At 44.3% G+C, this 27,901-nt stretch overlaps 1 protein-coding gene across 6 annotated transcripts in view; it reads right to left on the bottom strand.

Moving 5' to 3' along the window:
- The window catches only part of GNG12 (G protein subunit gamma 12), a 119,642-nt gene that overhangs the window by 78,009 nt on the left and 13,732 nt on the right, over positions 1 to 27,901 (bottom strand). The window contains exon 1 of one of the 6 annotated variants that reach the window (XM_045522972.2): positions 20,097 to 20,121. The exons of the other annotated variants lie outside the window; for them this stretch is intronic. The gene's annotated coding sequence lies outside the window, so the exon portion shown is untranslated. Of the gene's footprint in view, positions 1 to 20,096; positions 20,122 to 27,901 lie in introns of those variants that run through there. 6 annotated transcript variants of the gene reach the window in all.

Raw genomic sequence — 27,901 nt, 5'->3', positions numbered from 1 at the left:
TAGAGTTGGGCAGATCTAGGTTTGAATGTTGGCTCCTCAGCTAATGAGCTGCAAGTCCTGGGACAATTTACCCCTGAGCCTCAATTTTCTGGGTGTAAAGTAGGACTAAAAAGCCTTCTGCATATTGCTGCTCTAAGGTTAAGAAAAAGGGAGGACGCTAGGACACAGCCATCAGGAGAAAACCCACATACGACTGCTACTTTTTCCATTTTACTTTAAATTTCAAATATCTTTTTGTGTGCTTCTATGCATATTCATAATGACTGTTTGAGGGACCTGAGAACAATCCTTCATGTTGAAAAGTCAGTTTACTAAATCACTTCCCTAATGCTGGATATTTAAATTATTGCCAGTTTTTATTACTATAAATAAGATTACACTGGATATCTTCACGCTTTAGCTTTTTTTCAGTCTTTTAATTTATTTTTCTAGTTTCCCTAAATACCTAACAGTAGAATCAGTAGTTTTTGCTTTTAAAGGGGTGTTTTATTAACATACGATAATACCACCAACAAAATAATTGAGTTTCTGAGAGCTTGACATTTTATACTTAAAATGGTATTCCTAATGCTGCTTTTTAATTTGTGTTTCTAAGATAATTAGTGAGGATGAACATTTTTTCCTATTTATTAATGGTTTGCTACCATGAAAAACAAGTTCATATTCTTTATTCATGTTGTAGGATCTTGATATTTTTCTTTTGAATTTGAATGAGTTCTTCACGGTACATGATAATCAAGAGTTAATACATGTATTTGCTACAAATATATTTCTGATATTTTGCAATTTTAAGACAGACATCTTTTCATTTATACTGCATTTTAATAAATAATAAGCAACAGCCAGATTTTGTATAAACTTCATGAGCTATGGCATTGCTTTGTGGCAAAATGTTTGGCTTTTGACTGTTCTTCAGTGTTCATTTACACCAACTATGATTTTCCCAGAAGCCACGTGAGTGGCTGAGGAGGGTGACAATTCCCACCTTACGGTGGAGAAAAGTGAGACCCACACAGGCAGCTGACTTACAGAGGGTCGCCACGTCCTGGAGTTGGCCAACACTGGCCTCAGTCCTCCGTTCTCTGAACCCAAGGATTCCTTGTGAAAGGAAGCTTGCGAGATGAATGAAGAGATGTATTTTGTGCAAAGTGAATTATTATATGAAGCACCAATTCCACAACGTTTCCGATTAAAAAGGCTTTATACAGAGCACTGGAGCATTGGGTCCACTGTGCTGAAGTCACTAGAGAGCAAGTCCACCAAAATGATGGCTTACATAATGGGCAGTCCTTACGCAGTTTTCACGTAGTTAAAATAATTTAAATACCTTAGACCTAAACTGTGTTGCTTTATTAGAATTATTCTTTTTTAACCCTAACTTGAGTACCACTTCTTCCCCTACGTATTCCCTCACTCGTAGGCTCAAGGAAATCCCTCCTTTCCTTGAAAGTGTACAACCTTCACCACTTCGTACTTGCCATTATAGGTACTTCAGAATGTGGTTCAACTCTTCTATTGGAGGAGAAGGTATCAAGGGTCCATATATTATTTGTGTTTGTGTTTCTCAAAGAGCCTAGCACTCTGCCCGGAACAACGGCAAAAACTATTTTAGTTTGGTTAAAAATCAGAGCATTGAAGCACAGGCTGCGTGAACTGTGTGCTTTCTGCTACACCAGTCCTTCCTTCGGCAAGCACACTATCACGGGACAGTTCTAATGCATTCTTAGGCCAGAGGTCTGCATTAGCTAAACAATACTAAACTACGTTAAACAGACTGTCCAAAAGTGTTTCCAGACTTGGACAAATCTGTATAATTCTGTAGTTATATCTGTTATGCTTTTACTGGCAAATTCTGATATAACTCATTCCTCAAAAATTCACTGTGTACACACACACACACACATGCAAAAAAATCCTGGTTCAGCAGTTGGAAAAAACTCAGATAAAAATATGGAACATCTGTTTCCTAATACCAGGAAAATTCACAGGAAACGATTAATGTCCACTAGGGAGAAAGAAAAATAATCTGGATCAAATTATGAAATGAAACATCCAAAATTCACAATTTAATACAGTATAGCCTGTAAGTCACCAGATCTTCGAGAAGATTTCACATTGTATTAAAACTTGTGAGAGCAGAAATATTCTTATTCCATGTACATCCAACTAAACATAAAACTGAAGGTCCTCACCCTACATTATGTTCTTGGGTCCTATGTCTCCCCACTGATACTTACCTAGCCCTTGGCAGTTGGGTTGCTTACTACTTGTGTATTTTCCTAATGTGCTCAGTACCTTACAGGGCAAATGAAGATCTAACTAAACTAGACGGTGGTCCCTGGATAAAGAGGATATAGCTCTTCTGAGACAGATCTAGAGTGGCTTATGTCTCCCAAGGAGGACTGGAAAGACAGGCAGGGCTACCGCAAGGCCAAAGCCAATTGTAGATAAGGGTGGTCTCCTCCTTGGTGGCTCTTCCACTATCCCGTTCCTTATAAGCCTCTCCATACCTACTGTGTGCTTGGCAATGTGGAAGGTTCCGGGGGTGCAACAGAGAACAAAATACAGTCCATCTCTGCAAGGAGCCTACAGTGAGTCCTGCGGACCACTGATCAGGTAATTACAGCGCCAGAGGCACCTCATCTACCGTGTAAGTACAAGGAGCTCTGAGAGCACTGAGGAGGAGCACCTAGACCAGCGTGGGGGTGATCACGGAAGGCTTCCAAGGGGAAGCGGCATCAAAGCTGAAGAGTGACGAACGACCAGGGCTAGCCAGAAGATGAAAGGAGGGAGGCATGAGCAAGGCAGACGGAACAGCCTATACAAATGCCTGAGAGGAAGGGGGCACCTATACATACTAGGGGCTGCAAATGGCTTCGTGCATTAATTTTAAGAGTAAAGAGTTTCAGATCAGTGAGAGGCCTTATTACCTAAGAGGCAGTAGCAGACAAAACCCAAAGAGGGTAACCACCGTGAGGCACATGAGCTCAATGGAAACAACCCCAGATCTCGAGCATCCTCACATCAGAACCAGCTGGCACTGACTCATCCAGAGGGAACAGCCAAGGAGGCCCTTTGCGGTTACAGGCCTCTGGAGAGCAAGGAGATTGCCCCTCAGAGATGATGCTGGTCCCCATTCCAAGGAAAAACCCAGAGCCAGCTACCCAACCCCACAGACAGCAATAGTGGGCAGGCCTTATCACAACCCCAGGAGGAAGACAGAATCGTCTTCATTTTACAGATAAGTTGCTGGTTTTAGAAGCTGCTATTTATCAATGTTCCTTTCTGTTAAGTGACTCCACTTCTGACTAGAGAAACCAGCTCATCTTGGTATGGCTGGGACTTTCCAGTTTTAGCCCTGAAAGTCTCACATTCCAGGAATCCCCTTGGTGCCACACAAACCAAGATGCTTGTCACCCACCCAGAATTTGCAAGGTGCGTGAAGAGGACCCCAGGGTTCATGCCCTAGGTTTTTATATTAGAACTGGCGCAAAGTTAAATGTGACCTAACTCCCACCCACCTAAAAGCAAACCTAGACCATCTGAGCTACAAGACCCTCTGGAATATCTTGGGGGCTTGTCTGGGGCCTGTATCATTTGCAACAATTCATGCTGAATTATATTTGCAATGCACAGGGACCAGCTCAGGGCCTAGTGATCACTAGCTGTGGTGCAGCAGGGGAAGAATCACTCACTTAACACTTACAGAAAATAGTAATTAGCCAAAGACAGGTCTGAATTTAATTTCTGTGCTTGTTATTAACTGAGAAATAGCCAGGTATCTTTCAAATCTAATACTGAAAATCTTCCTTAAATAAATGAATCTACTGACCCACGCTGAGCAGTAAACATAGTTTCATATACCTTTGTTAACTTGGGACCTTACCCATTGCAACAGCTTATATTCTTACTGGTCAACAGACAGTTAAGAAAGTTTAGAAGACAAAGAAAAACAACACAACACAGTTCCCAATAATGGCAGGCCCAACAGGATGTTCCCTGACGGCAGTATCTGACAGGCAGAGGGTGGCGGATCAATCTTTACAAGATGACTGACAGTGAGAGACTGAGCTGTGAAGAACTCCAGAAGAGAAAATTTCCAGGGACTGTGGATGACATGGTGACCATACTTGAGCTTTTGCTGCAGTGTTGTTGACTCTGGCAGCCGCCCCACAGTTCTTGTCTGATAAAAGGGAACAGAAGTGTGCCTTTCTTTGCAACAAATTAATGGTAAAATGGCCCCTGCGGCCTTCAGTCAGCAGAAGATGCAGAAAGACTTCAAACTGATAAGAGACAAGGGCCCACCATTAAATCCTGATTCAAAGGCACTCCAGCCCCCGCCCCTGCCCCCACAAAGCTTAGCTCAATGTGCTTTGTGAGCCCTCCTGAAACAGGATGGATGAAGATACGACCTTAGACTCTTTCTCTGGCAACAGACAATGATCTCCAACACACTGCTGATGAGTTTTCAAGGAAAAAAATATTTTCAAAATCCAATTGTGCTCAAAGAGAGCTATTCAGGGAAAAAAACCTATTCAGTAGGGTTGAACTTTTATTAGCCTCAGAAAATTAAAAAAAAAAAGTAAAAAAAGTAAAATTTAGCAGCATTGAACACCAGTTATAATATATATTAGAACTGTGTTTCCCTCTAAAAATTCCAGTTTTATGGGTGCTTTCTGGATAACTAGGATTCTGCTGTATGTTGGAAATGATAATTTTGTCCAGGAGGCTTAGCTCTCTACTTGTATCACCCCTTTTGATGACACACTTTCCATCAGACACTGAGACAGACTCATCACAGAAATATTCCCGTTACGTCCGCTGCACAGAGTCAGGCAGCATAGTAACGGCAGGATGTAGTAAAGGGCGCTGCCCTGAGCCTGGGTCAGAAAAACAAGACAGAGGTTTTGTTTTCACTCTGCCAGACCTTTGCTGTGGATGAGCACACTTCTCCAGGCCTCGGACTCAGCAGCAGAAGTAAATGAGAAGTGGTTCTCAAGTGAGGCTGTGAGTGGCCCCCTCTGAGTCTCACATGTTCACAGGCACGTGGAAAGGGTGTGCTATGAATTACCCCGCCCTACTTCGGGGCCTGGACTCTGCTGGACAGTTTAGTCTTTCACTATAGCCACCAAAACATGGCAGGGCACTGAGAATCTTTTTGTCATTGAAAACCAAGGAAGGACCAGATAAGATAAAGAGATTCTAAGAACTTATGATATCCTTTTCTTGTATCATCAAGAGATCAGCAGCTTATACAAACAAACAAACAAATTCAACTATGTTCAACATAATCCACTCAAAACCACAGTTCAACAGGAGGAAGACAGCTCCTAAGAAAATTGGTACATCCAGTACAAGCTACGTGTTCCTACACCTACCACTTGCTTCCTGGGTAAAGCCACCTTTGCTGATTCTGTTCTAACATTAGTTTGCACCCCGCCTCCAGACATTCTCATGGACTTTCCCATTTTACATACATTTTGGATGACATAATCTGCTGAACCCCCTTGGGAACCAGAAAAAACCACCACCACTGAGACAAGGGGAAAAAAAAAATCTGTCATTCACCATTCTGCTGGGAGGATTCTGAAAGCAGCCCAAGACAGTCACCAGGGTTCTAACTGTGGAGCTAGCCATTTTCATGCCCAGCCTTGTCCCTGGGCTCTCGTGTTTCTCATTTGTTGACATACAGGGACAACTGGATTACAAAGTCCTTTAACTGCATTGATCATACTTTACACTTCCATGTATTTGTTTTCCTTCCCACAAGAATGAGTTCCTTTCATAGCAGCACTATTTACAATAGCCAAGACATGGAAACAGCCTAAATGTCCGTCAACAGATGATGGACAAAGATGTGGTATATTTATATAATGGAATACTATAAAGCCATAAAAAATAACAACATAACACCATTTGCAGCAACATGGATATCCCTGGAGAATGTCATTCTAAGTGAAGTAAGCCAGAAAGAGAAAGAGAAATACCATATGAGATCTCTCATATGTGGAATCTAAAAAAAAAAAAAAAGAACATAGAGACATAGACTACAAACTTGTTGAGGGGGTGAGGGGTGGGAAGGGACAGACTGGGATTTCAAAACTTGTAGATACTGACAGGCATATGTAGAATAGATAAACAAGATTATACTGTATAGCACAGGGAAATATATACAAGACTTTGTGGTAGCTCACAGTGAAAAAAAATAATGTGACAATGAATATACATATGTTCATGTATAACTGAAAAATTGTGCTCTACACTGGAATTTGACACAACATTGTAAAATGACTATAACTCAATAAAAAGTGTTAAAAAAATTAAAAATTAAACAAAAAAATTGCTATGTGTAAAAAAAAAAATGAGTTCTTTACTTAACACGTCCTAGGATGTACACACTTCTATCTAATTATCTATATCTAAGATGTTTACAATGGCCTAGCAGAAAAGTAATGGAACAGCTAATTCAGAAATCAGGTTCCTACTTATCTTCTATTGGCAAAGCTAGCTTTTGTTCCAATGAGTATGTCTCCCCTACTTCTAGGAATGGCTGTGGATACTGACGATGTAAGACAGTCTTTCTTAACCTTTTAAAACTCATACTTATTTTTGATAACCATAAAAAGCTTCCACATCCTTCCCCCAATCCCATTCTGATGTGCTCTTCCTTGTGTTTTGGGAAACTGTGATATGCATTCTCATCCCCTTGGCTGGATTCTCTCCTCTTCCCTATATCTGATAACTTTCACATCTACATCTCCATTCTGAACGTCTCTCCAATGATGCCTTATTAGGCATCTCAAACTTAACAACGGCGACAACCAAATTAAAAATCTCCCCACACTGCTCCTCCTTTGGGGCTCCCAGCACTGAAAGTGGGACACCACCATTCATGCCCTTGTTCAAGCCAGAGTCCTCAGTCATCTCTGGCTCCATTCTCACCTACTCTACATCCAGTCAATCCATCAGTCAGCAAATCCCGTCCGCCCTACCTTCAAAACATCTCGCAGATCCAATCACATCTCAGCATGCCCCCTGTCTCCCTGTCCGAACTGGCGGCTTCCCCCACCTGGAGGCCTTTAGCAGCCTCCACACTGATCTCGGGGCTTCACGCCTGCTCCCCTCCCAGCAGGGGGCGTGTCCACCCATGGCTTCCCAGCAGGCCTAGCGCACCCACTGAGGCCCCCCGTCAGGCCGACCCCGCTCGCGCCACCGGCCACGCCTACCTCCCCTTCCCCTCAAATACACCCGGCAACTCTCGCCTCGGCCGGGACGCTGACCCTTCCTGGCCGCTAGGCCTCTTCTCAGGGACACCGCGGGCCTCCATGCTGGGCGGCCTGACTTCCTCCGGGGCTCTGACAAGTGTCATCTCCTCAGAGAGGCCCCACTCTCTTCCCTGACCCTGCTCTGCTTTTCTTCATAGTACTTAACACTCTATTTTCTATTCTCCTGAATTATGAGCCCTTTCCTTCACTGGAATGTAAACTCCACGAGGAAAGGACGTTGTTCGTTCTCTGCTGTCCCCCTCCCCACCCCAGCGCCTGAGGCAATGCCTGACACAGACTAGGCATTCAATAAAATCTTTTTTTGTTGTTGTTGTTACTGAATGAATGCATACTGTTAACCAGCCAGAAATATTTTGTTGAACTTGATTTTCGGATGTTTGTATTATGAAAATAAATATTTCCCCTTTCTCCAAGTGAATCAGAAGACATGGTTTTTAAACGACACCCCCACACACTTTGGATTCTGATGCGTCTGCTCTTTCTGAACCCCCCTCCCCTGGAAGTGGGCTGGGGGCCCCGTCCCCTTGACTGCCCATGGTGAGCCTGAGTTCCGTGTATTCAAACTCATGGCTATACCCTGCGTTCTTAAGCATCTGACGTGTTTTACAGTCTTTTGCCTCTTACTAAAGCCTTAAAGCTTTATTACCTTCAAAAAATGCTCGGAGACTTCAACTAATAAAGAGGCTGTCTACCTTATTTACGGTGGTGGCAATTTCTTTCAGTTAATTCTGAAGACGGTGGGCTCAGATGTCAAGGCCAACTGGTTTGCTGCACTACTTTGTTGTATGCTTCCAGGCAGCTTGGGCCCAGGGGCCACAGAAAATACAGCAGAATGTTAAGAAAATTCTTTGGGAGAGACAGAAGGAAGAGGGAAGCACAGATCCCTCTTGTCAGGCATCTCCTATACATTTGGGTTTTCTGGTTGCTTCTTCAATATGGGTGCTTTCCAGAAGAGCAGTGTTTCCTTCATGAATGAGCCCCATTTATGATGAGGTACCAAGTGGTCAGTGTCAGCTCCAAGGGGACAGCCATTCTCCCAGCCCTCTGGCATTTCCCCGGCGTGGCAGGGAATGCAGCCTGCAGAGACCAGTATCTCTCCCTGAATTCCACCTTTCTCTCCTTCACTTGGCCTCCTAGCAAACCTCAGCCTTGGACAGTTGAGTCAGTTGGCATTGTCTACTATGTCTTTTCTCCTTTCCTTAAAGCATCATCTTTCTGGAGCTTTTATATGTGAGACTTGGAAATTCCTGTATAAAAACAGGGTATTACTCATCTCCAGTCACTTGAGAAATAGCCCAGTTCAAAGATATGGTCAAATTCTAACATGAGAGATAACACAAATAGAAAACATTGATCAGGATCACTTTTGCCCTTTTATCTCCTCAATAAATGACATGCAAAAAAATTATCTGCAAGCCTCAGTGACATTTATTTACACATGTATTTCTTTAAAGCTTAAAAAGTTTTGATGTTCGTGACATGAAATCCTATTTATTTGGGAATATTTGTTTAATAATGTAAGTTGTTGGGTGGCTTCCCCCAAAGAGGACAATGGTTGATATTATTATTAAGCATTTTGTCATCCAAGTCAAAAGCTTCCACAAAAACAGTTTGATATGTATTTTTTAAACCACAAATCTGGATTCCTAGAATATGTGTGGTGTGTGTCTGTGTGTGCAATTTAACTCTGGACTTCATTCCACTGTAGTCTTTGCAGCCTTCTCAGACTGGACGAGCAATTTCCTTTCTTTCGCTGCTTTCTGAGCAGTGAACCTGGGCAGAGCCAACGTCAACCACACACAAGTGACATTTTGAACAAGCCCCAAATTCCTGCACTTTTCTGCAAAGCTTCACTGCCAAGCATCCTTTTAGAATCCCCCCCTTGCCACACTGTTTTACATTTCTTCTCTTTACTAGCTTGGTCAGGAATTATTTTGTGAACAGTCTTTTGGCCAGTTTCAGCATAGGGCTTCTGGCAAAAGTCAGGATTGCAGCATTTCAGAGGCCTAGCATTAACTCCAGAAAATATTTGCCTGTTTTAACTCTTTTACTCCTCTTTTCTTCTACCACTCAAAAGAAGGAAAAAGAAGGGGGAAAAACCCTCACACACACAACAAAGAGACATACAGTCACAAAAACATTTCTACCCAGCTTGAAAACCAACAGAATCTTAACATCCCAACTGGGGGCTTGCAAATCCTGAATTCCCTAATGCAGATAATGAAGTCTTACAAGTAAATCGTATCCACTAAACTTGAACTTTACTTTAAAAAAAAAAATCCGTTTACTTGTGTGAAAATGTGACTCCCCTCAACATTTCCCTGCTAATGAAACCCCAGTGTGTTCTGGGGAGATGCTGTTAGCTCAGGAAAGGCGAGAGCCCTGGCCTAAGGGTGGCCGTGTGCCCTGTCAACACAGTGAGGTCCGAGGGGAAATTTCGTGAAGATGCTGGGAAAGGATTTTGCCTCCTCACCGGAGACAGGAGCCATGTGATAGGTGCCTCCTTGGTTCTCAACTTTGAAACCAGTGGTGAAGTGACCACCATTTGGTGGCCATGAGAAAGCAAGTCTAACTTTTAAAAACTCAACAGAGCAAAGGAGGTGGAGCCAAGGAATGAAAAAAGCATAGATCTTTAGCGGCAACTGGCAGAATCAACCATCTCCTCCAGACTTTCTGAATAGGTAAAAAATAACTCCCTATTTGTTAGGGTCACAATTAGTCATGTTTTCTTTTCTGTCACTTACAGCCTTGATATACATGAGATGACAAAAGAGAGGTTTATGGCTTCTTAATTTGGTCCCCACTAACTTAGAAGTGAGAAAATTTGTTTGGCAAATCTAGGCTAATAGGGCAAATATGACTTGCCATAGAAGTACTTATATTATTTAGCACAGAGCCTTCTTACTCAATCCAGAATGATCATTCCATGCATGCATCCATTCATCTATCCAGCCAGCCATCCTTTCTTTTTTTCTGCCAACAATCAACTGCTGACCCTCCACCCAGGGCTAGGCACTGCACTAGGCACTGGGAATACAAACAACCCCAAAAGATAGAAAATACTATACCCATTTTAGAGATAAGGACACTTGAGGTTCAGAAAGTTTAACTGCCAAAGCCACAAGTCTACAAGTGGCAGAGTTAAGAGTCAAACCTGGGACTATCTGAATTCACCAGGCCTTATGCTTTTCACTCTACCATGCAGCTTCAAACCTAGCCATCACTTTGTTAGCCTAATTCCAGAATAACAAAAATTATATAGCTTTTTAACATTCTACAATTTTGATGACCTCTCATTCCACCATCTGCAGTTAATCTAAAGTAGTTATACTGTATCTAGATCCACCCAGACCAAATATCCACTTTTCACCTGGAAGTCCCTGCTTATGGGATAGCAATGTCACCATGATGATGACTGCTTCCACTGCAGTCACCCTTCATCTACTGGCCACTGCATGCCCCATCAGCTGGAAGACCTTTTCCACCTTGCTCACCAGAGCCTGGTACTCCCTGGCGCATGATAGCTTCTCCCTACGTAGCTATTAATTATATAAAGAAAACTAAGCACAATACTAAGATGCTGTCTCAGGAACTCCTGAGTGCCAGTTCTTAAGACTCTTAGTTTAATGAGCTGACATCACTTCCAAGCCCTTGGCTGAGAGTGCCATTCCAGAAGCTGCATGGTAGGTTGCTGACTAAGCAGCCTGTACAGCATGTTTATAGCAAATATGCTCCTCGCTGTGAAACGCTGGGAACCACCCAAAAGTCTAGTATTTGGATGCAAAGTTAAACCAATGGCTACTTGTCAGTATAGGAGATCATTTTATTGTCACCACAAGGGGAAAGAAGTGCATTGTAAGGACACAGGAAGAGAGGGCAACATCAACCAAGGTTGATGCAAATGCAAAAGCAGACCAACAAAGATGTACACACTGACCCAACTATGCAAAAATACGCACGTCAGGGAAACTGGCACTAGAATGTGAGGACTCATAGAAACAGTTCTCAAGTGTCCAGTGAAAACTCAGAATTTAATAAAACTACTCACAATTGGCTCTTCTCTCCACTTTATCTCCATAGCCTTTTCCTATGATCAATATTCCAGAATTTTTACAAAGTGCATGTTCACAATTTAGCATGTGACCAGTTTTGAAAAACATGCCTTCTGGGTGCCTACCATGAAAATGAATGCCCTGCTGATAAAAAAAACACGCGTTTTTTTATTCGCTAGCTTAAACATATACATTGTTCTCGGTGCCTGAAGGCCACGTGATAATGAAGGTTCTGTGTGTATGTCTATGACAAGCATAATACATGATTCTTTCTGAACTGTACGTTCAGACAACCCAGTCTTTGCTTTGCAGGGACAACCCTTCCCTGCTGAGGCTGGCACACTCAGGATACTTTCTGCTTGAGGCCTGGATTTCTACACCCTTCCCTTGGCTAACTCTGGCTTGTTCAAAAATTTCTAAACTTGGGTGCACTTCCCTCAAGTAATAATCATACTGGGTACCATTTACTGAATATTTTACTACATACTAGGCATAGTTGTAAGCACTTTCCTGTGAGCCCAATTCAAGCTTGGTTTTTACTATAATCCCACGCACAGAGTATGTAACATTTAGCAGATGGTCAGTAAGTACGTGTTTACCCGTTGAGTTCTACTCTAGTTCGTATAACTCATACGCCCACACTAAGAAGGAGGTATTATAATTACCAACATTTTAGAGATGGGGTGCAGAAAGGTGAAGTCAGTGGCTTAGTGGCTAACATTTTGCTAAGGTTAATGAAACGGATTAGTCAGCTTTGTACTTCAGCTCATCCCATTTCAATACCTGGCTCATTCTAACTTGGAATATCACACTTGTACGAGTTAAAGGTTAACTGGCAAAATACAAGAAGTCATGCTCACCACAATAATTGCTACAATTCTTTTTCTACTCGTCTCCAACTCGCCCGGCCATTAAGATACAGGTCGTTTAAAGGCAAGGGCCCCCTACCCTTTCTTCCTCATTGGAAGGATGAAATGCTCTCCTAATGCCACCACGGACAAGACAAGAGCATGGGGAGGAAGGCAGCCCTGCTGCTCGCTGAGCACCTATATCCACAAGCACAGTTGAGTCAGGCAGCAGAAAAACATAAATTAAATTGACTGTGAAAAAAACGACAACTGAAGTATGAATAACACAAAAATAAAACGTTAACACTCCACACGTGAAATCTCCAGAAGCCCAAGCAGAAGGACGTGGCTTCGGGAACAGGGCCCCTTGCTGGGGTAGTCCTGACTTTTGCAAAATTCCCAACTGATTTTATTCAAATGATTCCCCATTAAACATCTCATACTCTTCCTGAAGAAGTTCTTACCTAGAAAACGGGTGGGAGATGGAAAAAAGAAGGGCCAGTCCAGCTCCAGTCAACGTGGGCACTGCCCCTGGGATGTTCATAACGTGGACACCTGGTATTTAACAAGAAAACCATTTCCTCGGAACCAAGACCTCTCTCGGGGGACTGAAAAGGCCAGGCTCTTCATGGTCTAGTGTAAGCAGGACTGAGGCAACCAGCATGTCCACTGGCACTACAGGGTCACCACAACGGCCTTGAAACCAGCATCCCTGGCTCAAATGCTCTCTCCTCACATCCTTGCTGCTCACCAGGCCAGTCTAATTTTCCCCAAATTCCATTTTCAGTCCTGTTCAAGGACCTACATGAGGTCCCTTTCACCTCCTGCCTCAGTCTGCCCTCCTCTGTCTGCTTCCCGGTGCCCTGTGCGCGAGGCCACCTGAGCCAACCAACCCTCTCCTTACTTTGGTGACCTCCCCTCCCACCCTTTTTTCCTCACACATGCCTCTCAGCCATGCTGAGGCCCAGGTCTGGAACGCCCCCTGTCCACTCAAGTCCTATGAGGCCCTGCTAACCCCGTCTCCTCCAAGGCGTCTCCTCTACCCCACCCCAACCGACTTCCCATCACCTTCCTATATATGAAGCTCTTTTGTGGAAAGGAACAGTCTCCCTCAGGTGACCTGACGTATCAGAGGTTTATTGTAAGGAAGGGCCATGGTGACAGGCCTCCTTGAGACCAAACAAAGCAGTTCAAGAATGGAGAGGAGCCAAGGCAGCGTTGGGGACTGGATTCTGTGGCCTCCTGTTAACAGCAGGAATACGGGGCCCTGTACACTGCTGACTCAGCCTTGTTTTTCCTGCTTCTGCTTCCTCGTAGCTTCTGCTGACTCAGAGTTAGCAACGTGGCTTCTGTGATTGTCTTCCCGGCCACAGATTAGAGTGCCAACTGCCAGCTCTCCCAGTCCTGGGTGTCTTTCATTCATAAATTTTTTTTTAATTTGTATAAGGAATCCAATTGCGCACATGGTACCTTTAAACTGGGCTTAGGTTTTCACAGCAGACCAGGCTCCTTGTCAGACGATGGCTGCCATAGGGTCAGGGGCTCTTCCTGACCCAGTCATCTGAGGCTAAGGGAGCAGGGTCGGGGGAGAAGTCACACTAGTTAGGAACACGGCCACCCCTTTTTAGCTAATAGTCTGGGCTGCTTCCTTCAGCAGATTCTGGACTTTTTAGAAGGCGTGATAGGCATGGCAGACATATTTATTAGTCTCGTGGGTGAACTGCCCTTCTTTGCATCTCTAATGTACCCATGTTGCTATGCGTCCCTGGCTTGGTAGGGATGACAAAGCACTGTACTCTAGTCTGTAATCATTCCACGCCTATTTGAACTGACTTGGTACCTAGGTAGGTCATGCCAGAGAGTCCAGAACCACAGTGGTATTTGTAGATAAACTTCATTGGAGGAGGGAGGAATTTGAGTGCTCACTGATGTATGCCAGTGACTAGAACTGTTCTAATACAGCAGTTCTCAAAACTTTTTGATCTCAGGATCCCTCTACACTCTTCAAAATTGAGGATCACAAAGGGCTTTTGTTTATTTATCTTTATCTATCTATCTATACAATTGGAAATTAAAACAGAAAATTTGAAAATATTAATGAACTAAAAACATAACAATGATAAATCCATTAGATCCTAACAAAAATAATACTTTATGAAAAACAATGGTGTTTTCCAAAATAAAAGATTTAGTGAGAGGAGTAGAACTGTTTTACCTTTTTGTGAATCTCTTTAACGTCAAGTCTCTACAAATCTCTCTAATAGAAGACAGCTGGATTCTCATTTTTGCCTTTACGCCCAGTCTGTCATGATACGTTGTACTGGTGGTGGTACATGAACAAAGTCTGGCCTCACACTGATACAGATGGAAAGTAGGTAACTGTGGATGTTTCTCCTTGACTACACCAAAACTTAACAAGTAATGATTTCTTAAAAGTTAGCTGAAGCCCTTTCAATGAACTTTTCATATTCTTTGATTAAAATTGCTTAGTCCATCTTGGATTTGAATAGACCTTTTACTATGCTGGGCTGTAACATCACACACTGGTCTTTGAAGAATATTAGTTCACTGAGTTCTGTAGGTTTTCCGTATCTTGACACATTTCATCACACAATATCAAAAAAGAATACTCATTAACACCACCACCAATCTCAGGAAAGTCTTTACACTTTCTTAAAGTATGTTCGAGAAGCTGTCAAGTTCGTGGTGGCAGATACCAGTTTTCCAAATTCCTCATTTCTGCTTGAAAGCTAGAATTTTATCATTGGCAACAAATACTGCCAGTCACTCTTCCTGAAGTGACAGGCCGACTTTGTTTTTGTTTTTTTTTTTTTTTTTGAGAAAACCACCAAATATCCAAGTCTGAACAGTCACAGTTTGCTTGTCAGACATTCTTCCAAGTAAAATGGCATTAGGTGAAACAAGCAGTTAATTCAGCTTGCAACTCTAATATCACACAAGTGTTTTTCCTTGAGACAATCATCACACTATATTTTCAGCAGAGGGGCTTTTCTAATCCTTTCTGTGTCACATAGAACATTAAAATGATGTACATTCAAGGGTTGAGACCTAATAAAGTCAATAATTTGTACTGCTTCAAGGACATTTGGAAATGAAAATGGCATTTTGTTTTGTTTCTTTACTGTGATGTATAGTGGTGAGAAATATGGATTCTGGTAAGTTTGGTGCCACTGCCTTGATGAATGATTAGGTACAAAAAGTTTTAGCCACCCACTGCTTTTGCAGCATTATTCCAAATGTCAATCTAACAAAAAAGTCAAATATCATCTCAATATTATAAAAAGAAATTTGACCATGTGGGCTCCCTGAAAGGTTCTTGAGCTCCCCGGGGTCTGTGGACTACACAGTGGAAATCACTGTTCTAAAAAGTGTTTGATAAATATTTTTGAATTCTTCAATGAGTGAATAAAGCTTCATATTAAGTAGGGAGGTTCTAGAAGGGTTTAGTGGATAAGATACCTGTTCAGCTGGGCCATCAAGACCGCAAAGGAAGTTTAAAGGCTGGGAGGAGTACAAGCAAAGAGAAGGAGCTAGAAATGTGCAGGGAACCTTCCTGGAACAGAAGCAGAAGAAAATAGAACTTATGACCAGCGCCTTACATGCAGCAAAGCACGTTCTTGCCTGTCATCTCTGTCAACTCCCCACAACAGCCCAGTGAAGTAAGTGTCACCATCATCTCTGTACAGATGAGGAAACTGAGTTCAATCTGGAAGCTCTTTGAAGGCAGAAAGCATGTATGTTTTCTTCACTAATGATATTCAAAACCCTCGCACAGTGACCAGCATATCAAAGGCACACAATAAACATTTACTGAAAAAATAAACAAATGAGGCCCAGAGAAATTAACTGACTGCTCAAGATCACACATCTAGAAAGTGGTGGCTCCAGGGCTGAACTCAGGTCTTCTGGAGCCAAATCCCATGTTGTTCCCACCAGATCCTAGGGTCTTCAAAGTGACAGAAACCAGAGCCCATGCTGGTGTAGGGGACTTGGATGTCAGTACAAATGGTTTACGAACTGAGGAATTTTTAGGAAGGGAGTTGCATGATCACATTTGTGCTGTGGAGGATTAAACCCAGCAGGCTCTGGGAAGGCTTGGAGTGGAGAGGGACAGGAGGAGAGACCAGTTTGGATCCTTTCAGTGGTTTCTGTGAAAAGCAGGACTTGGGTGGATGTCAGATAGACATCCCAGATTTCCCCTAATTCTGACACTTAACTATGTGATCTGGACAAGTTACTCTTCCTCTTTGATCCCTACTTTCCTTATCTGCAGAATGGGATAATAATACTATATAATTTCATAGAATTGTTGTATTAAATGAAAAACAAATGCACTTGAAGCAGCAGCACAGTTCTTGGCTCAATATTAGCTACCAAAAAAAAAAAAAAAAAAAAAAAAAAAAAGGAAGGATGAGAGGGAGGGAGGGTGGGGGCAGGAAAAGGAGAAGGAAGGGAAGAAAGCAGGAAGGAGGCAGGGTAGGGGGAGAAGTATGGGGAGGAAAGGGAAGCATTTGTTGAAGCCTGAGTAAGGTAAAACTGGGCAGTGCCAGAGGGGGAGGGAATCTGTTAAGCCCTGCTTGTGGTTTCTCAACTAGAGAATAAGAAAGAGGCATCAGATCATTCTAAGGTTTCAAGCCTGTGTGACCAGAAAAATGAGCTGATATGCAGGTGCCCCCAGGGTATCCACTGCCCTGCCCCAGAAGCATAGTTTCTCAAAAGCAGTACCTGTGATTTTTAAGGTCATATGTTAAGATTACAACAAAACAGGGAGAGCAGTGTTCAAAGTGGTACCTTGGAAGCTCTGGTTCTCTCGTCACCCCTGGGTTAGTCCTGCCGGCCACCTCTCCCTGCCCTGCCACTGCGTCCTCCGCACCCCACCATACACTCACCTCTCCCAGCCCCTTTTCCAGGTCCCATTGGACCCTGTTCCTTCTGTCCACGACTCTTCGGTCTGTGTCCTGCTGTAGGAGAATGAGGTACGTCTCCTCTCCTGAGAGGTGACCCTGTCCTGGAAGTCTCAGATGCTCAGCCCCCGTTGTGTGGCTGAGTGGGCCAGGAAAACAGAGAGGTGTCAGAAGAGGGGCAGAGGCAGAGGACGGGGTTCCGCTGGTCGGAGATGTGAGGCCAGACCAAGGATGGCAGGTCAGAGGAAGCTAGCGGGTCTTACAAAAAGAAGACCGTTCGGGGTCTAACGCATGCGCTTTCATCAGGAGGGGTCCTGCCCCCTCCCAGGGGTGGAAATTGGTTCTTGGTGGGGAGAGGAGTAAAAAATTCTTAATATTACAATGGTCTGTGGCCCTCTATAAAGCTCAACCCTACATAATAAAATCTGTATTCCTTAATATTTAACTAAACCAACTGACTTAATGAAACTTATGTTCATTTTTCTCCTTATGGGGTAACAGTGAAAAAAGGTTGGAAGCACTGATCTAGAAGGTGAGTCAGTGAAAGGGGTGAGAGGAGGGCCCCCTGTAAGGACTGACGGCAGGAGACGGTGGAGGAAATTGCAGTGATCATGGCTTATTTCTCCTTCCCTCCGTAGGTAAACTTCCTGAACTCTAACCACACCGAGCACTTAGACACGTCAGGCAGGCCCTGTGTGAAGCGCTGTGACTTTATCTTCACAATAACTTTATGATGATACGTCCCCTTTTTACAGATGCTTAGGGAATGGCAGTAACTCATCTAAGGACCCATGAGTGGCCAGAGGTAAATGATGCAAGTTTAGCACAGTCCAAGTCGGACATACCACAGTGAGTGTACAAAAAAGTGTCATTTGAATGAGACAGCAGAGAAGCAAAAACGCAAATGGGAGAGGAGACAACTGATGGACATGGAATCCAGGCAACAGGACATGACAGACTCCAGGAGGGAGGGCTGGCCTTGGCCAGCAGGGAGAGAGAGGAAGGAAGCGGAGAGCGCAGGTTCAGGGTTGGCGGCAGGTGATGGGGGCCGGGCCTGGACAAACCCTGTCCCCACTGGGGCCAGCAGCTGAAGGCAGACTGCGTGAGTTCCCGGTAGAATCAATCCACACAATCGCATTCCTCTCTCCAGGCACCTTCTCAAATGAGAATCAGTTAATATTATGTCTCCCTCCTCTCTCCCTAAAGGCCCAGACTCAGAAAAGGCAACCAGACACCGCGCTTCAGTGAAGTAATTCCTCCCCTTTTCTAGTATGAAGGCAACTTCGTGCCAGCAGAAGCAAAGAACAAAACAACTTCCGAGGTGCTCAGGGACAGTAGCTGCTGTTTTAGCATCCACGGTGTGAGAAAACGCTCGCTCCACATTAACTGTGTCCAGCTGAGACACGTAATATGACTTCACAGTGTCTTTATCACAAAAACGCATTTGTACAACAGACAGTTAACATGTGAGACATTCAGTCTGCGGGCCACACAGACTGGATCTGCAAGCCCCTTTGCAATATTCTTCCCCCAAGCCCTATCTCAGACCACAGGCTGGGGACAAGTGGTCTGCAAGAAAGGCAAGTGACAGCCTAGATGGGGAAGAGGACTGGATAACGCCAGTTCAAATTCCAGCTCTCTGATGACCAGCAAATTAGTGACAAATGAGTGACCGAAGCCTCAGTTTTCACAGAGGCTTGCAATGCCTCCGTTCGGTTTTCACCTCGGTAAAACGGGGACAGTAATATAAGGGTTTTAGCTCCAAATGGGACTGAACTGTTCGTATCTAACATAGTACCAGACGCACAATAGATGGTTAATATTATCACTGCTCTTCTCCACAATCAGTGGTTCAGTTCTCAAAGTGTGGCCCCTGCGCTGGCAGCGCCAGCATCACCTGGGAACTGCTTAGAGATACAGTTTTCAACTCAGACACACTGACTCCTCGGGGCGGGGCTGGGGGTGGGGGTGGGGGTGGGGACGCAGCAATGTGTTTTAAGAAGCCCTCCAGGTAACTCTGGTGCTAAAATTTGAGAAGCACTGCTCTAGAGTAGTGCTTTTTCAACTTTTTAAAACATAAGCAGAGGACTCCTTTTTTCAAAAGGTTCCTCAGAAGGTTGATTTGTGCAACATGAGTATTTGAAACAGCTCTGAAGGTCCTGGGAGGGGAGAGCTCCGACGTGTACCTTCCAGGTCCTGCCTCATTCCCCGCAGCCATCCCTAGGGACCCCAGGGGTAGGAAACAGGGGTCTTTGGCCTCAGTCACAGATGCTACCATTTGGGGTGGCATCACTGAGAGAATTCAAAGACTCAACCCAGCACTATTCAACCATATTTACAAGATAAACCCTGCTGCAGTAAAAATACTGCTTCCTGAGGCTTCCAGGGACATCTGTAGCTGTCACTTTGCCCTGGGTCACTCTCCAGGGTCACCCTCCAGCACCACATCACTGGCCCAACTCAGCTGTCTCATACGCTTGGGGGCAAACTTCCCACACCTGCCACCTGGCTTTCGTTGGCCCCAGTTTGATGTTACACTGCCTGCTACCCAAGCAAACTGTACCCCCCACACACAGGCCAGCAGACCTACTTATTCTGTGGTAGCAAAAGTACATTTTATGCCTTGATCCAAATCTGATGGCACACTTCTGAAGAGAGTTGAGGCCCACCAGTGAGCTGCGGGCCCGCCAGTGGTGAATCACCACCTGGGAACAAAGTGTGAGAACCACTGATGGAGAGGCGATCACCAAGGAGACCTGAGAAGGTTTTATCTGTTTATTGACTACTACGCGGTACCACGTATTCCACATGGGGCTCACGCAGGCTGACGTGAGAAAAGGAGCACAAGGAAGAAAAGCCTGGAGGGGAGCCACAGCTTCCGAAAGGGATCCACTTTGGTTCCTCAGATGAAACAGCTGACTGTGCAGAGAGATTAGGGAATGCCTAGGTAAGCAAGATTATTATGAAAAACCATCACCCACTGACCAAATCAGTCATCTGCATCAGGACCATGTCTCCCAGCTCTTATTTCATACGGGCTGCACATTATTTGTCTCTGCTCTGGCGACGAGGATCACTTTGACACGGTCAGTTCCCCAACTGTGGCACCTTAGAGAAAAGAAAACCCATCTGCAACTTGCTTCAAAATGAAAAATAGTTCCAAACACCAAAGACCATTAAAAAAAAAAGTCTGCAAAGGGATTTCCTGTCACTGATCTTCTACTCCCAGACTCTCCCAACATTACTGAGATGGGGGAGCAGAACAGGTGTTAAAAACAGGTGACAGATGAGGAGACTGAGGCCCAGGTAAGCTAAGTGCCCTTCCAAAGGTCACACCGCTGCCAGTGCAGAGCCATGTCTGCAGTCACAATGAGACCCCGGAGAGAGATCAAATCCAACCCCCTCTTTCACACAGGAGCCACCTTTCATCCAGAAAGAGGGGGTGACTGGCCCAGCCTGATTCTCCAGCACACGACCTGGTGCACCTGAGCCACCGGAAAGGTGAGCCTCTCGCCTGCTGAGAATGACGTAGGAGATGAGGACTGGCCTTCTTCCCCTCCTCAGTGCCTCTAAAGCTTGGATGATCCAAAATGGTAGTCACCAGCCACATGCGGCTAACTAAATTTAAATTTTAATGAATTCACATTAAATAAAGCAAAAAATATGCAACTCCTCAGTTACACTTTTCAAGTACTTAAGAGCCACATGTGGCTAGTGGCCACCATCCTGGACAGACTGAACGGTTCCATCTTGCAGAAAGTTCTACTGTACAGACCTGCTCTAAGTACACACAGCACAAGTATGTAGTCGGGTGGAATAGGCAGCTGGGCCTGGAACCAGGAGTCCTAGGGGTACCGGAAATTAGTTCTTTTACAAACTCAAGCTAATCTCTGGGCCTCAGTTTCCCCATCTGTAAAAAGCAGAAGTTGGGCTCTGTGATCACAATGGCCCGTTTCAGCTGCAACATCCCATAATTCTGTACCTAAAACTCCAGACGGCAGGCTCCTGACTCGCCCCTCTCTTCTTTCCTAGGACTCCCTGCTGGCTGTTTATCAAATTAGATCAAGAGAACAATGCACTTGGACTTAATTATTTCCTGTAGAAACACTGTCACTGAATAAGAATCAGATAGCGTCCTTCTCATCATTTCAAGGGTTAACATAAGAAATAGCCACAAAAACAGTCTCTCCAGATTTTCCCCAGGAGTAACTGCTGAAGATACTAAGGAATCTATCCCCAATGCCCTCACATAAGAACCTAAATGACAAATCTGTTGGCATTTAGGGCCAGAAAAAATATTTCTCCAGAAAACTGGTACATTTCCTTTCGCTGCAGAATGAGAATACACTGTTTCCTGCGATTCGGAGGGAGCTAGTGGGCAGGTACTGGCTTCTCAGAGGAACAGATGATCACACGTCAGTCAACACCTTCTCCACAGCGCCTGGAACAATGTCATCTCGCGTCAGGGCTCCTGGTGGCTTCCGGGCTGTGGCTCTTCCCTACTGAATATATACTCTCAGCAGAGGCCACATCTAACACTTTGTGAAGGTGCAGCTGGAATTACAACACATTTAAAAAATAAACAGTTGAATGATCTTCCCACTGTACCACACTGCAGAAATATACATTTGGAGTAATGTGAGAATAAAAAACACGGACTTCAAATCATTGAGCTGAAAAGGACTATTCTGGCAGAATCTGCAAAAGGCTGGCTTGGAGGAACTTCAGCATCCTCCTCCCTGCCATCATCTCCATTAGCCCCTCCAATTAAATTAAACTCCAATTAATTAAAAGAACAACAGCAAACATTTATTAGGCGTTGAGTGTCCTCGGTGTCAGGCACAGTTCTCTGCACTTTATCTGTATTAACTTACGCCTCACAATAACCGCAGGAAGGAGGCACAGACAGCATCATCTCCATCTTCTGGGAAAGGAAACTGAGGTCCCGAAAGGTTAAGTAACTTGTTCAAGGTCACAGAGTAGCAAGTGGCAGAGCTGGGATTAGTCTCGGCCAGTCAGCCTCCTGCCACTGCAGAAGCCCTCTTCAACAGGGACAGTAAACACTGTCTCACTTTAGAAAGTATAAATTTAAAAACATCTTTAGAAAACATTAAAAAAAAAATACAAGCAAAATTAAAAAAAAAAAAAAAGTACTTGCTTAGCAAACACAGCATCCAGATTTTCACCCTCACACCTCTTCCAGCCTGCCAGCCCTGAGCCTTTCCTGTTTAGAAATTCTGGAGAATGCCAACCCTAGATCTGTCATTTTTCCAACACTTAACTCTGAATTTCCTCAGCATTGTTTTCTGGTGAAATAACCAAAACGCCTCCATTCAATGCAACAGTCAACCAAAAGCACATTAACAATCGGTAAAACTGTTCCTCCTTAATACAACTCCATATTTAACAAGGGCAAGTCACAAATAATAAAAAGACAATTGAGCTGGGAACTGATAATTCCAGCCTTCGCAGCTGTTATGAGTCAGTTTAAAAACAAATTCACAAGAGTGATTGCTGGGCTCTTTATAAACATGGTACCTGCCAGGAAGCAGTTCCACTTTCTCTTCTCCGGACTTTCTGTCCTCCCGCAGATGTGGCCCCCATTTTTACAGTACCTCAGGTTTTACAATGCTTTTATGTGCTTTTATATTTTATATGCTTCTCAGGATAATCTTCTGTGGACAATAAAAGAAAAGTCTCTTAAAGGCACTAGAAAATTAACACTTATGAAGTTAAGTGTGTTTTCTTTAGTTCTAGAGGGCAGCGTGGTACAGTCTAGCAGACACAGGTTTGAATTCTGGCCCTACTCCTCATGAGCTGTGCAGCCTTGGGCAAGTTACTGAACGTCTCTGAGTTGTAGTTTCCTCTTCCATAAAAGTTTCCTCTTCCATAAAATGAACTAATTACACTTTCTTTATAAGGTGGTAATACTTGGTCAAGAGCAGGTGCACAAGAAAGTTTATTCTCTCTCCTTCTCATCATCAAAGCTGTAAAAAATGTAGTTTCAAAACCAAGTTGCACTCTTGAGATTTCACTTTTCATTTTAATCCAGGGTGTGACCATGAAATTTCCCAAGGGACTCCCACTTTCAGATGCTTCTGGAAAGTGTTACCATCCAGAAAGAAAGCTTCTAGCTCTCAAGGGGTAATGGGGAAATCTATGTGGAGCGGACATTCAATCCCCCCAAAAAAATCTCTCTCTAAAAATAAAATTGCCCTTGTATCCAGCAAAACACATCCACAAATCATTTCTATGAATGTGAATTTTACAGGTCACCTCCCCCCACAATTTTTCCTTTACTAAATCCCTGATAAAAATAAAATATGCTCCTGGACATAAAACACAATGAATGCTGACCATTAAAGCCATTTGTAGTCAAAAGTCAAGAGCCTACACACGCTCCTCAAACACAAGAATTTGTTCCCAGGCTCCATAATGAACCTGGCCATGTTGAACACGACTCACAAGTAACGTGAGTTGAATCCAAGACTCAGCTTTCTCAAGGAAGCTTGTCAATGGGGTGGTGTGGCGTGCCACCGAGAGAGGCCTTGGGTAAGACCCCCTTCACACCAGAGTTGCTGTGCCCTCCCACCGTGGGTGACTGTGTCCAACTGGGAACACTGACTCCCTTCAAGGTCACTCCTTTTTGTTTTTACCTAACAGGATACACCAATAATTTGTTCAGAAGCAGGAAGATCTGGATTAGACAGTTCAAGGGTAGAGCTCAGCATGTTTTGAGGAAGGGGCACTGTGAGCTGACACAGAGGATTTGTGCTCAAAGACTGCTCCCAGACCCCAGAATTAACAAGGAAAATGAGCCAGTGGCCATAAGGCTGACTGGCAGCCAAGTCACGACTTTCTCTCGTGTCAATCATCTGCGCTGCAGAGACCTAGAGTTCACTTGGGCAGTAAGAGGGCCACCCTCCAGGCGCTCCCGCCCTTGACCGTGCGCTGGGGCCAGCCGGGAGCTTTACAGGCACGGCCGCCCTCCGGCCCCGCGCTAGCGGGGCTGACTTCACAGGTCTGCGTGCAGCCCCGGCTTCCTGATGGTCAGACTCACTCCCCAGCTGATCCTAATACGCAGACAAGTTCGCAAACCATTACCCTGGTCTCTTCGGCTTTCGAGGCTACCTGAGCCACTAGATCCTTTCTCGTTTGAGAATTCTTTTCTTTTCTTTTCTTTTCTTTTTTTTTTTTTTTTTAAGAAAGATTAAAAAAAAAAAGATAATGTATGAAGTCATAAATTTTGAACTTTTCTCAAGCCAGCAAAGTTCACGGTCAGAGTCCACGGTATGGACTCACCACTCTGCCCCGACTCCACAGTAAGGATTATAAGCCAATCAAATCTGATGAGAGCACAGAATATAGTCCTCAGCAGCATGTAAAGGGTGCCCCTTTCAAAGAGGGTGGGAAGGGAGAGGCACTGAGACGTCTCTGGAAGGGAAAAGAAGTCTAAGAACAGCTCCACTGCCTTTGGATATCCTTACAAGAGTTTTCCCAACTCTGCAACTTCTGGACTTCACTGGACTCCTCCTCCTTGACTCAGCCCTGGAGTCTTGTTACAAATTACTCACTCTTAGACAAGGTCCTCCCTCCTCCTCCATTCTCAGGCAGCCTCCTGCCTCCCACAGGCAGGCTCTGTCCCCGCCTCCACCCCACGTTTCCAGGTGGACGCTCACCACTCACCGCCAAGGTGTGACCCATGAGTACCAGTGGGGCAGCAGTGAGTGAGATAGGTGGGGAGGGGTGGGGAGAGAGGGTGTGTCTAGAGGTCTCTCCAGGCCTGCTTCCCGCACATCATGATCCTGATACAGGCGGGCCAGTGATAAGAGCCTGGCCAGCACTCAGACCTCCAGCTCACAGGATGGATGTGATACAGCAGCACAAAACAGAAGAACAAGAGATGTGGGGTTCTAATCTCACTTCTGCCCTTTGTGAGCTCCATGACCTTGGGCAAGTAATAGAAACTTTCTTGAAAGAGCCTCAGTTCTGAAAAGCGGAAACTAATGTTTGAGCAGTGTTTTAGTCCATTCAGGCCGCTATAACAAAAAAAACCATACACTGGGTAGCTTAAACCACAAACACTGATTTCTTACAGTTCTGGAGGTTGGAAGTCCAAGATCAAGGTTCCGGTAGTTTCAGAGTCTGGTGAGCCTGTTTCCTGGTTCATAGATGGTCGCCCTCTCACTGTGTCCCCACAGAGGGGAAGGGACGAGACAGCTCTCTGGGGCTTCTTTTATAAGCACACTAATCCTATTCATGAGAACTCCACCCTCATGACCTAATTACCACCTGAAGGTCTCATCTCCTAATATCATCATATTGGGGGCTTGAAGTTCAACCTGTAAGTTTTGGGAGGAGGTCAACATTCAGTCCATAACAATCAGACTCTTCACAAAGCTTTTTGACAAGATGTGCTCCAATTTAAATTTTAATACAATAGAAATTCTCTAACATTTATTTAATCTTCTATGAGTTGAACATTGTCACTAGCACTATAAAGTCAAAAATGTCACTGGCTTCAAGAGATATAAGACATTCTGGAGGGGAGGCAGAGAATGGCAGGTAAAAGTACACAAGTCAATGTAATAAGCAGTCTGCTGGTTGAAGAGCACGCCACTGGAGACCCAGACAAGAGCAAATTTAAATATGTCCAGAGATAGGGTCAAGGAGAGAAAAAGAAGGTAACAGAGTGATGTCATCTAACATTTATGCAGCTGTATATGACTGACATGGTTCTAAGCACATTATGTATATAACAATTTCAGATAAGCCTCAAAACAGCCTTGTGAGGTAGATTGGTACTGTTATCCCCATTTCACAGATGAGGAATCTGAAGTTTAGAGAGTGCTATGATTTGAATGTGTCCCCTCAAAATTCAAGTGGAAATCCTAAACCCAATGTGATGGCATTTGGAGGTGAAGCCTTGGAGGGTGATTAGGTCATGAGGGTGAGGCCTTCATAAATGGGACTAGTGCCCTTATAAAAGAGACCCCAAATAAGTGCTGTCATGTAAGAATCTCTAGGTCCATCCATGTTGCTGCAAATATTCCATTCTTTTTACAGCTGAGTAATATTCCACTGTATGTATGTATGCATATACACCACATCTTCTTAAGCCAATCATCACAATATTATAAATCAACTATACTTCAATGAATAAATAAATAAAATAAAGAGACCCCACACAGTGAGAAGGGAAGACTGCTGTCTAAAACCAGGAACTGGGCTCTCATCAGACACTGAATCTGCAGCTGTCTTGGTCTTGGACTCCCCAGCCTCCAGAACTGTGAAAGATAAATTTCTGCCCTTTATAAGCCACCCGGTCTATGGGATTTTGTTGCAGCAGCTTGAACAGACTAAGACTGAGAGTCATTCAAAGTCACATGACTAGTGAGTGGTAGAGCTGAGCTGTGGACCTGGGCTTGACCTCAAGGCCCAGGTCTTCATTTTTTGATGACACTGTCTCTACTATAACTGAGAAACCATTTCTGACCTTGCCAAGCCCTTATCTAGCCAAGGCAAAGTCAGACACCCTCCTCTGTACTTGATGCTTCTCTAGTCACACTGCTGTCTCACACTCCTATCCTACAGAGATTGTTTTTCTGTCTGTTCACCACCCCATCTTCATTAGCTTGGTGGTCCTTAAGGGGAGAAGCAGAATATAGCAAGTGCCTCATAAACAGCTGGCATTAAATAAATGCTTTCTTTATGCATGAAAGAAAGAATGAAATTATGCTAGGTTTCAAAACACAGACAAGAATCCACTGGGTAGTTGGAGGGAAGCTTCCTCAAAGTAGAGGCAGTATCTCACTCACTCGTCTATCCCCAGGACCCAGCACACACAGCTGCTGAATAAATATCTGATAAACTCTAGGCAGAGGCAACAGTGTGAAGAAATCCAGAGACTTAAGGCTCCACAGTGAGTATGGGTAACCTGGTTAGTGTGAATCATCCAGAGGGTGTGGGGGACCCAGAAGTGCCTTTCAAACTGCTGTGGAAGAGCAGCTTTCTGGTTTTATTCCTAATTCATTATGGTCCCATACTTTTATAAGATGCAGTAAAAAGAACTGCTAGAAAAATGAAATGTAAAATGCAAGTCCAACTTTCCCTTAGACTCCAAAGATGTAAAATGACTGTCAACTTGCTGTGAAAATGTCTGTGTACTCTCTGTGTGGGTACTTACCTAGTGTCAGATCGTTAAGAGTCTGTTGGTAGAGCGAGCTTTGAATGGTACCAGGAGGGTGGAAGCTGGGCTCCAGGCCTGCTATCAAGGACTGTGGGTTAATAATGTTTACAGTGGGCTATCTGTGTGCCAGGCTCCTAAGTGCCTCATACATTAACTCACTTAAATTCTAGAACCTTTCTGTGAGGTTGGTACTATTATTACACCCATTTTAGAGGTGGGGAAACTAAGACACGGAGCAACTAAATAATGCTTCCAAGATTCTGTAGCTTGTAGGAATTGTAGGCAGCCTTGAACCTGGACAGTGCGAATGCTTAACCACTAGCTTGTGACACCTTTGGGAAGCTGCCAGATCAGAAGTGACATTCAGATCTATGTTTTAGAAAAATCACCGTGGTGGCAGTGTGAAGGGGGCAATCAGTTAGGAAGCCGTGGTGACAATCCAGGTGAGAGGCAGTGGGGGTAGGGGAGAGAGCAGATGTGTGACCAGTTAGGAAGTGGATGTGACACGCCCTGGTGGGGGCCCGGGGTGTCTGAGCTGGAGGGAGGGGAAGAGGAGGGGAATTCTGCATGACTCAGGGGTCCAGAGCTTGGCATTCTGCAT

This window comes from Camelus bactrianus, chromosome 13 (assembly GCF_048773025.1).
Source record: "Camelus bactrianus isolate YW-2024 breed Bactrian camel chromosome 13, ASM4877302v1, whole genome shotgun sequence".
NCBI classification, from domain to species: Eukaryota; Metazoa; Chordata; class Mammalia; order Artiodactyla; family Camelidae; genus Camelus; species Camelus bactrianus.
This window is presented reverse-complemented; position numbering and strand designations above follow the sequence as displayed.